The sequence below is a fragment of the Dermacentor albipictus genome, chromosome 2 (assembly GCF_038994185.2).
Source record: "Dermacentor albipictus isolate Rhodes 1998 colony chromosome 2, USDA_Dalb.pri_finalv2, whole genome shotgun sequence".
Taxonomy (NCBI): domain Eukaryota; kingdom Metazoa; phylum Arthropoda; class Arachnida; order Ixodida; family Ixodidae; genus Dermacentor; species Dermacentor albipictus.
The window spans coordinates 116,574,987-116,586,557 of NC_091822.1; the positions used below are offsets into that span (position 1 = coordinate 116,574,987).

Sequence of the window (11,571 nt, forward strand, 5' to 3'; positions counted from 1 at the left end):
ACGGTATTTTCTAGGTAAATGTCTCTCAAAAGCTGTATACAATCGTTACCTAAGCCTTCCCCTTCCAGGATATCCCACAAAATGTTGCGGTCCACGTTGTCATAGGCTCCTGTAATGTCTAAAAAGGCCACATACAACGGTCTGCTTTCTGCTTTTGATATTTCAATACGCCGAGTAAGAACAAACAAGTTGTCATCCAAACGCCTACCGCACCGCCGAAAGCGCCATCTCGTATCTCTGCAGTAAAGTGCTCCGCGAAAAAAGTGTATACCTACATATAATACATATGCATTAGGCGTGCCGTGTACCACTGTCCTTCCATAAACTAGAAAAATATGTTTCAGCTAATGTAACTTTAGCATCACTACTTGTTCTCTGAGAGCGGGTTGCTCAGCAGTTTATGGGCTGTAAGGGGCCTATACTGTGTTTCATTAATGTGTATCTATTCAATAAGGTTACACATGATTTAAGTCACGCTTACTAACACAATATGCAATAGATCCAGAAGTTCTCAGTAAATTTCAAGCCAGCCTGAACACGTTGTCTCGGTGTTCACGAGAGCAAGTGCGTTTGGCGGGCCTTGTCGTGCTTAAGCAATTAGGCAAGGAAGCGGTCGCGCTGTCCTGGAGATTGATGCGGTACTTGCATTAATTACGGACACGCTGCCACCCTCGAGACATATCAGGCCATGCTGTGAGCTATCTCTCCAGGGTTTCCTTCTAAATCTGAAGAAAAACACACCAGCATTGTTGGAAATGACTTCGTCAGTGCCGCCTGACAAAGCAGACGAACTTGTAATGAGCTTTATACATATATTTATATTTATACAAACAAACCATAGACCTTCTACAGGATTTTGTTCTCTTAGTCAAGAAGCGAACAACTAACGTTTAGCGTTTGGCCCGTGCATTCCCTGCCTAGCCAATCACAAAATTTAGGGTCTACTACAGGATTATGTGCCCATTGTCAGGAAGCAAACAAAATGCTCCGCATGCGTAGCATGCATTACCTGCATAGCAATCCGCGAGTGTCTGTTTTCGTTTGAAGAAAGAATAAAGAGGTGAGAAGGAGGCTTTAAAATAAAGCTAAAAAAGCGAGCACTTTTCTATGAATAGGTCGATCTTGAAAGAAAAGCTGTTGCAAATAGTTTTTTATGGCCACAGTACGCCAGAACCACAATAGCAAAACAATTCTTTGAAGCTAAGTCACTTAATTGTAGGCTTGACACACAAAAACATTACCGAGGACACGCTAACTAAGCAAAGACAAAACAAAACGCAAACAAGTGCTTGTTCTTTTCAATGTTTCAAAATCGAGGCTTTTTGTTTAAAAATACCTAATTGAGGAGGGAGAACAAAGGTTTGTACATTTATAAGTAGGCGAGTTCAAGCAGCCATATTGCTCGCTATACGGGCTTGATAGCTTGTACGTTACCTGTTTATCGCGAGAGCATTATTTTGCAAACTGATGATAGCGGAACGCGCCATTTTATTTATTTTTTTTAGAAAAACGCATCCTCTCCCAGGAAGAGCTAGTGTTCATTCAGGACATCTCGTAGGAATACTATAAATATTATGATTAGCGGTAACACGTAACGAAGGGACCCTAGCGATTGCCCAGGTGCGTTTAAAGCGCAAAGAAGAAAATTATGGAGTTTTACGCGCCAACACGAAGATATCAATAAGAGGGACACCGTAGTGCGGGACTCGGGAGTAATTTTGACCACCTGAGGCTATTTGACGCAAAGAGTTGAGCAGCCTTGTCTTGAACGTGTCGCCGGGGATCGGCGGAGCTACGCAGCGCCGTGTAACGTTAGCCGCTGGGTTCGAGGTATAAGTGTCCACTGGGCGCTCGCGGCAAAAAGAGACGGGTGCCTGTTCATTGCTTCCTTATCTCGGTTCCCACCTTGTGCGTTCGCTTGCCGTCACCAGGGCCGTGCTGCATGCCTATGTAGCGTTAATGTCACGTTTCCACGGCGGCGAATGCATGGCCGTGCCGTCGTGTTTTGCACGTGTAACCAGGCGGACAAGGAAAGAAGCGCGAGTGACAGCGGGTGAGCGCGCGTTTTTGTATACGCACCACGCTGCCCGGCCGTGTTGTCTGTTCGCCTGTGTTTGTGCTGCGTGTCAGCAACGACAGACGGCGCATTTTGTATATGTACAAAGCGGCGCACTTGCACGCTCTGCAACATCGTGCGCTGACCCGCCATCACTCGCGCTTGCTTGCCTGGCAGACTTGTTACACGCGTAAAACACGGCTGTGTGGTGTTCCACTGGCCGCCGTGACAACGCCACATTAAAGCCAGATAGGCATGCAGTGCGGCCTTTCCGGCGAGAAGTGAGCGCACAATGTGGGAATCGGAACAAGGAAGCAATGAGCAGGCACTCGGCTTTTTTTGCTGCGCATGGGCAGTGGACACTTATCATGAACCCAAAGGCTAACGTTAGATGGCGCTGCCTAGCTCCGCAGAGCCCTGGCGGTGCGTTCTAGACAAGTCTGCTCACCTCTGTGAACCCAGTTCAGGGTGCACGTCAGTTCTTGCATGCACCCGCCTCTAAATAGGGCCGCCGCGGCCAGGATTCGATCACGCGCCCTTGGCCTTATTAGTGTAACGGCATGGCCAGTTTTGATTTCTAGGTAATATACATGCAATAGAGATAGCGACTGGTTGTTCGTATAGATCCTGAAGTTGCCGTCGCCATCTACGGAGCACCGCACTCGTTTGAGGACGTGGTGTCGGGCCAATTACTTTAGAAGATTTATTGTAACGCACTACGCCACACTTATGAAGATGTTCCTTAGAAGACAGAATTTGTGCCGAATGAAGCCGTTTTGCGGCATTGTTGCGCAGGCTGGATGGTTAGCTCCGGCTCTGAGGAGGAGAATGTAGCGGCAGATAAGCGCAAATGACATGCCATGCAACCGACCAGTTTTCATTTAAAGTAGTGGTACAAATAACTTGAAGCGGTGAAACTATCGAGCTGATAAAAAAGGGTCACTCCTTTGTGTTAAGTCCTGTACACGCGGAAATTAAATATATATATATATATATATATATATATTATGAATGTAAGGTACTACTTCTAGTTGCTTTCTTCGCTGTGATATCGGTGACTTCTGGCCTGCTAGGCCCTTTACTTTCCCCAAACCATGGCTAAAGGAAACCGTGTCTACTTTCCGTCCGTGTCTAACGTCTTTTCCTTAGGTCCGCGTCCTTTGTGTTTCAATGGCACGCCCATTTTCAAGTTGGCATAGTGTGGTGTTAACGTCGCAAGCTTGAGAAAGTTAATTCACACTATCGTTTTACTGACTGTTACGTATATATATATATATATATATATATATATATATATATATATATATATATATATATATATATATATATAAACGAGAAGAAAGGGTGTTAACCGAGGGACCCGATATTTATTAGTCACATAATGAGAAGCCAACAAACACTGACACCAAGTACAACATAGGGGAAATTGCATGTGCTGAATAAATGAAATAAAGTAATGATAAATTAATGGAAATTAAAGTGGATGAAAAAACAACTTGCCGCAGGTGGGAACCGAACCCACAACCTTCGCATGTCGCGTGCGATGCTCTACCAATTGAGCTACCGCGGCGGCGTTTCCCCATCCACTTTCTTGGGTATTTTATGTGTACTAGTAGAACCCTGGGAGTGTTAGCCAGCGTCCCCACTCACAGACCTTGGCGGCGGACGTGGAACGTCTTTTATATATATATATATATATATATATATATATATATACACATATATATGGGGTAAAAGAGAGGAAAGCTCACAGGGCTAAGGCTCTGGTAAATAAACTTAAAAACACACCGGCGCATAACGTAGCGTACGTGGACGCCGCTTGCGGCAGATACGGGGCTACCGTATCGACGGTGGTTGATGGCGACGGGTGCGTTAAGATAGCGTGCTCCACGTGCACGAGGGACGCCTGTACAGCCGAAGAGGTTGTAGTAGCGCTCGCTTGTGCGGGTACAAAAGCGGGAGTAATATTATGCGATAACAAATTAGCTATCCGAAATTTTAACTAAGGGAGAATCTCGGAAGAAGCCCTCCACATTCCACTCGAAAACCCTCCCGGGAAGGACATGACTTTTATTTGGGTACCGGCCCATGAAGAAGTCCCAGGCAACGAAGCCGCTCACGAGCTCGCCCGAGCACTCTACCACCGGGCAACTCTGGAGCAGCCAGTTCCAGGGATAAAAGATAGCATGATCACGTACAGGGAAATTGTAGATCACTACAAAGCCCAAAGAGAGAGAGAGAGAGAACAACTTTAGTGAAAATGCCTGCAGAGTCGGTTAGGCTCCCTCCACGCAGGGAGGACAAGCTTTCACCGCGACGCGGCCACTACGTCAGTCTCGTGCATTGTGCTCCTCGAGGCATGCGTGCCTCGCTACTTCCGGGGAACCGAGAGGGTCGCCGCCCCCTTCCTGGGGGTGCTGCTCCCGTCTCCTCGGTTTCGCGCGGTCGCTGCCTCTCTAGAGCTGCCGAGACCTGCTGGACGGCCTTGAGTTGTGTCTCTTGGTCATAGCTCCTCGTTGCAGCCTCTAGCTGCGGCGGGATCGTTGTCTTCTCGCTGGCTTCTCGCGGATTTATACTACAGTCCCAAAGGATGTGGGCCGCGGTGGCTCTCTCCTTAGCGCACAGTCTACACACGTCACTTGCGTACACGCTCGGACACACGTGCTTAGCTAGCACCGGGGTGAGCAGCGACCCCGTCTGTAATTGCCTGTATAGCACTGCCTCCTTCCGGGCAAGCCCCGGATGAGGTGGCGGCATAGTCTGTCTGTTAAGTCTGTACCACTTCACTATTTCGTTGAAGGTGGTCATCTTGTCCTTGGCACTGCACCGCGACCAACACTCCGAGTCGGCCGTGCGTGCAGCTGCGCGGTTGGTTAGTCCTCGCGCGGCTGAGTTGGCCGTCTCGTTGTGGTTCACGTTCCCGCGTTCCGACACGTCACTGCCCATGTGGGCCGGAAACCACTTGATCACCACAGCTCTTTTGTGTTCGATGTGTTCGGCCTTGCGCAGTATGCGCGCGGCCTCACTACATACCCTACCCTTGGCGTAGTTCTTCACTGCCGTTCTAGAGTCACACAACACTGTAGTGCATCCGGGGTCGGAGATGGCCAAGGCGATGGCCACCTCCTCCGCCCGGTGTGCCTCTCGAGTCCGGACGCTCGCCGCGGTCTTCGTTGCACCCGTCGATGCCCCGACAGCCACCACCGCGTATGCGTCGCTGCTCCCTCGATACTCCGCCGCGTCCACGTAGACGGCGCCTTCTTCTCTGGCGTGGAGGTCCACGAGAGCCCTGGCCCTCGCCAACCTCCGCTCCCTGTTGTGCTCGGGGTTCACGTTCCTCGGGATCGGGTAGACCCTGAGCTTTCTGTTGATGCTATCCGGTATAGGTACGTCTTCCTGCTGGGTGCCTTCCCTCGGCTCGAGGCCAAGGTCCCGCAGTATCTGTCTTCCGGTTCTCGTTTCAGAGAGACGCTCGAGTTGCGCCGTTCTCTGTGCTTCGGCTATTTCGTACAGCGTGTTGTGGACTCCCAGCGCCATGAATTTTTCGGTACTCGTGCTCCCGAGGAGGCCGAGTGCCGCCTTATACGCCTTGCGTATGGTGGCGTCTATCTTGTTACGTTCGCTCGGCCTCCAGTTGTGGAAGGCGGCAACGTACGTTATGTGGCTAACTGCGAAGGATTGAACGAGCCTAGTCAGGCTCTCCTCCTTCATCCCCGCTCTTCTGTTGGACACCCTCTTGATGAGTCTCATTGCCGCGGCCGCTTTGCCCACGAGCTTGTTGACCGTTTCACCGTTAACACGGTTTCGCTGGATGAGCAGCCCGAGCACTCGAATCTTCTCGACCTCCGGTATTACCTGTCCTCCCGCTGTCTTGACCGTAATCTTGGGACGCTCGTACTTGGCTTCCATATTCTTTCTTTTCCTGCCCGCTCCTGTCGGTGGAATCACCAGCAGCTCTGACTTGGCCGGAGAGCAAACGAGTCCAGACCCGCCCAGCTGCTCCGCGATGGCGTCGACCGCTTCTTGCAGCGTTGTCTCGATGTGTCCGTCGCTTCCTCCCGGTACCCATAGCGTAACGTCGTCGGCGTAGATGGTGTGCCGGACTCCCGCTACTCTTTTTAGCCGGTTGGCCACCCCGATCATCACGAGGTTGAAGAGTAGCGGGGAGATCACCGGGCCCTGCGGAGTTCCCACGCTGCCCAGCTTCTTCTCTTCGAGCTTCAGGTCTCCCGCGCAGATTTCGGTGGTCCGTTCCGTCAAGAAGTCTTTGATGTACTGGTAAGTCCTTCTGCCCATGTTTAGCCTGGATACTTCGGCCAAGATAGCCGAGTGCCTCACTTTATCGAAGGCGCTCTGCAAGTCCAGCCCGAGTATGGCTCTGTTGTCATTGGTGCCCGTCGTATCGTCGATGATCTCGTTCTTCAGTAAGATCATGGCGTCTTGCGTCCCGAGCTTCTTACGAAACCCGATGATGGAATTTGGGTAAAGCTCCGATTCTTCCAGGTAACGCTGCCACCTGTTCATGAGAACGTGCTCGAGGACCTTTCCCACGCACGAAGTCAGCGAGATCGGCCTGAGGTTCTCTATGTTGGGCGGCTTGCCAGGCTTGGGGATGAGGATCGTCTTGGCTGCTTTCCATTGCTTGGGCAGCCTTCCTTCTTGCCAGCACTTGTTGTAGAAGTTCGTGAGCGCTTCGATGGCCGCTTCGTTGAGGTTCTTGAGCGCTCTGTTGGTCACTCGATCGGGACCCGCGGCGGACCTGCCATTGAGATCCTGCAGGGCAACTCTGACTTCCCACGTCTGGATGTCTCGGTCTAGCGTCTCGTTCTCGTTGCCTTGGTAATCTGGGTGTCTTTCCGTGGGGGTGGTCGGTAGGTACTTGGCGTCCAAGCGCCTCTTGACCTCGTCCTCCCCGTGTTCGCAGATCGCCTTGTGTAGGATCCTGGCCAGGTTGTTTTGTTGGTGGCCCTTCGTCTTGGTTTCGTCGAGGAGGTGCCGCAGCATGTTCCACGTCTTGCCCTTGTGCATCTGTCCGTCGGCTTCGCTGCAGGCCTCGTTCCACTGTTGGGTGCATAGCACCCTGCAGTGGACCTCGATCTGCCTGTTGAGCTCGGCGATCTTCTTCCTTAGACTTCGGTTGGTTCGTCGCTTCTGCCACCTCGCCTTTATGGACTGCTTGGCTTCTATCAGGTGGGCCAGCCGACTGTCCATCTTGTCTATCCGTTCGTCCGTCTCCAGCTCTCTGGTGGCTCCTTCCGTCGTCTCAACGACGTTGGCCGCCCATTGCTCGATGTCTGTAATGTCCAGTTGCACCGCGGGTAGCGCCTTTCGAAAGGCGTCCCAGTCCGTAATGCGATGCTTCCTTATGCCGCTGTTGCCTTGGCCTTCGAGCGGTACGACGACCTCTACGATGTAGTGATCGCTGCCCAGCTCTTGGCCCGTGTTTCTCCATGTTGCTTCTCTCGATCCTCCGTCAGTTTTGACGAAGGTAAGGTCCGGAGTGGTGTCTCTCGTAACCGATGTGCCGATCCTGGTGGGAAAGGCCGGATCCATGATTAGGTTCAGTCCCACGTCGGTGGCGTCTTGCATCAGCTCTCTCCCCTTGACCGTCGTTCTGTGGTAGCCCAAAGAAGAATCTTTCTGCCTCCGCATCGGTCTCTCTCTCTGGAGGACGCTCGCATTTGGCGACGCCTCCAGGGAAACAATTATACATCACCACATTGGATCTGCTTAACACAGACGAGGGACTCTGCAGAATTTGTAAGCAAAAATGTACGCTAGACCATATAATATGGGAGTGTGCTGGCTCCCCAGGGGCCAAGGAAAACATTGACAGCAGAGAAGGCTGGGAGGCCTTGCTCCAGAGCGAGGCTGAAGATGACCAGCGTCGAGCAATCCGCCTGGCCGTTGAGGCCGTGAAGATTCACCGTGAAGACTCACCGTCCTCCACGCGCGGGGACTGCTTCGTCCTCCTCCCCCCCCCCCTACCTACGTGTAGGTTAAGAGGCGGGCACCCCAGCTCGGTGGAACAATAAAGTTTTCAATCAATCAATCATAGATTACGAAAAATCACTTGATTCAGTAGAGATAGCAGCAGTCATAGAGGCATTGCGTAATCAAGGAGTACAGACCGCTTACGTAAATACCCTGGAAAATATCTGCAGAGATTCTAGAAGAGTTGACTGTTGGGTTAGTTGGTCGTCCATATTTGAAGTAGTAGCTTAGCGCAAATAAAACCACAGACACAGTCTTCCTTGTGTCTGTGGTTTTATTTGCGCTAAGCTACTACTTCAAAAAACTGCAGAGATTCCACAGCCACCTTAATTCTACACAAGAAAAGTAGGAAAATACCTATAACGAAAGGGGTTAGGCATGAAGACACAATCTCTCCAATACTATTCACTGCGTGCTTGGAAGAAGTATTAAAGCTATTAAACTGGGAAGGTTTAGGAGTAAGGATCAACGGCGAATACTTCAGCAACCTTCGGTTTGCCGATGACATAGTTCTATTCAGCAACACTGCGGACGAGTTACAACAAATGATTGAGGACCTTAACAGGGAGAGTGTAAGAGTGGGGCTGAAGATTAACATGCAGTAGACAAAGATAATGGTGAATAATCGGGCAAGGGAAGAACACTTCAAGATCGCAAGTCAGTCTCTAGAGTCTGTGAAGGAGTATGTTTACCTAGGTCAAGTAATTACAGGGAACCCTGACCATGAGAAGGAGATTCAAAGAAGTATAAAAATGGGTTGGATCCCATACGGCAGACATCATGAGAGAGAGAGAGAGAAACAACTTTATTTGCCACTGCAGGGTAGGAAGTTAGGGCAGGTAGGCCTAGTGTGGCTCCCAGGTGGGGGCGACGCCTTGGGCTCACGAGACGAGTGAGCTCCTGACTGATAGCTTACCGCTATCATCGAAAAGGCAAGTACACAATCAGTGCATTTTACCGGCGCTGACATATGGCGCACAGACTTGGAGACTGACAAGGAAGCTTGAGATCAAGTTAAGGACCACGCAAAGAGCGGTGGAACGAAGAATGCCAGGCATAACATTAAGAGACAGAAAGAGAGTGGTTTAGATCAGAAAGCAAACGGGATAGACGACATTCTAATAGACATTAAGACAACAAAATGGCGCTGGGTAGGTCATGTAATGCGCAGATTAGATAACCGTTGGAGCATTAGGGTGACAGAATGGGTACCAAGAGAAGTGAAGCGCAGTAGCGCATGACATTAGACTAGGCAGTGCGACGAAATTAGAAAATTTGTGGGTGCTAGTTGGAATCAGTTGGCGTAGGACAGGGGTAATTGGAGATCACAGGGAGAGGCTTCCATCCTTCAGCTGACATAAACAGACTGATGATGATGATCATCATCATCATCATCATCATAATGATGATAATGATGATGATTGAGATTGTGTTGTTGAAGTTGAAAATTCGTGCACTAATTAGGGCGATAGCTATAAATTACGTATGCAAGAGGTGTGCACTGGCATACGTGCCCTTTTACGGACAACGTTAAATTTATCTGGCTGCCCTGGGAGAATTATGAAACATACCGAAATCAAATAGCGAAAGAGAGAGGGGGGGAACATGTGGCCAATTTTCTGAGAAAATACAATGTGTGTGGATGAATTACTGCCGGTTGTGAAATTTCCTTAACGAGTGCGTGAAAGTGCTATAAGGTGGAAAATCTGAAATAGAGCAAGCACTACACAGGTTACGTTTTAAAGTACCTGATTTAAATAAAAGGATCGGAAATTCCTATGGCAGCTGCTCGAAAGAAACAGTTCCATTGTAAATCGCGTGATGATACTGAAAGTCACAGAAGTCTGCTGTTCTCGGGTTTTTTTTTTTTCCAGTGAGATAACCGTAGTTCTGCTTGGACAGTGGATGTGTCAGCACAATAACTATTGAAATGTTAAACTACCGAAGGCACGTGTTAGAACTAAAAAAAGAGCCAAAGAAGTATGAAAGGGAATATGTGCTACCATCTGCGCCAGTAAGAATGCAGCTCAGAATTGCAAATGTGGTGAACAAAAGAAAAGAAAAAGTAGCGCAATTTGCATTGGAAGAAGCCTTTAACGGCATTTTTGGCAAAAGTAACCCATGATGACGTCAAAAACATGAATAAAAATTATGACAAATTTGCATTTCGAGTTCAGAAGGAGCCCCGACTTAGTATCGAAAATGCTGCGGTCGTTTAAAATGTGCGCCAAGTGGTTAATATTTGTTTAAAAAAAAGTGATCTCCAGGCGTTCATGTATGACTAAATCTGCCAGCGAAATGGGGCATCATGAGTACAACAAACCAATCTGGCAGTGAACACACATGGACGCGCGCAGATTTATAAAACAAGCAGAACGCGGACCTTTGAGTGAATGAGTGTGAGTTGGCATTTCCTCAGTAGAAAGCATACAGGCGCACGAGCTCTAATGTGTGATAACGTGCTGATATTATCTAGGCTTCTTGAATTTAAGTGATGCAAAAACCCATGAGTCCTAAATTCCTGCAGTTATTTTAGCTATATAAACGACAGAAAATAGAACGGTCATTGTCTCATTTTCAGAGGCGGACACACTAAGAAGCTTGCACCCTTAAGGGTGTTTTCTTGTGTTTGTAAATCACCCCGTTACGTCTGAAGAAAAGGGTGTTTGAATGAACTAATACACCCATAAGAAAGAGTGATTTCTTGGAATTGCACTGTATCTCTCAATGGCATGTTTTGACGAAATGTACACTATGTTTTCTTTTGACAGCGATGTTTTCTTTTATTCTATCAGTACCATAGTCTTTCCAATGTCCACTGAAGTGGTTACAGAGTGTCTTTCAAGACGTTTGTTAAAGGAAAACAAAGAGACATAATCCCGCAATACTTGCCTGAATTCAAAATGGGAAACCGCAGAAAATCCAGTCGGAAGCGCTACCTGTCGGCCGTGCCATTGACACTACCTTGGAGAATAAGACAGTGCGTAAAGAGTTCGCTGTGTTATTCTAAACCTTCTAGAACAGGCTAAACAATCTAGCTTCGCCTAAACAATTTAGGCGAAGCTAGAAGTTAAGGATGAAAGGCAGGAAGGAGAGAGGCATACAAAACCCTTCTGTCTCGTCCACATTGAGAAACGGGGCACGCCACGTCCCCAGTGAAAGGAGTGTCCTTATCTGTAGTAGGGCGCTCCACATTCACCTGAAAATTCATTCACCCCGCAGCTCAGGCATCATTAAAATTTGTACTAGCTAAAACTTCATCACTTCCCGAGTAACTGCCTGCCAAAGGTAACAGTTGATTGATAAGTAATTAGGTCTACAAAATCGACAGGACACAAATGTAAAATTTTAGCTGTTCTCGAGTGAGCACGGAACGATGAATTCAACTTACCTGTCACATCCAAGTGGCAGTGGAATAAATGGAAAGCAACTGAGCACTGAGCATTGGGTGTACAGTAAATGTACACGCCACAGGAAATTCGCAACAGATATTTGTGGTGCGAATGAAAGGTGCTCGATAA

The 11,571-nt window shown here is 48.8% G+C and overlaps 1 pseudogene; it reads right to left on the minus strand.

Annotated features, from left to right (window-relative positions):
* Positions 1 to 4,427: 4,427 nt before the first annotated feature.
* Positions 4,428 to 7,556, minus strand: LOC135917846 (uncharacterized; annotated as a pseudogene).
* Positions 7,557 to 11,571: the final 4,015 nt, after the last annotated feature.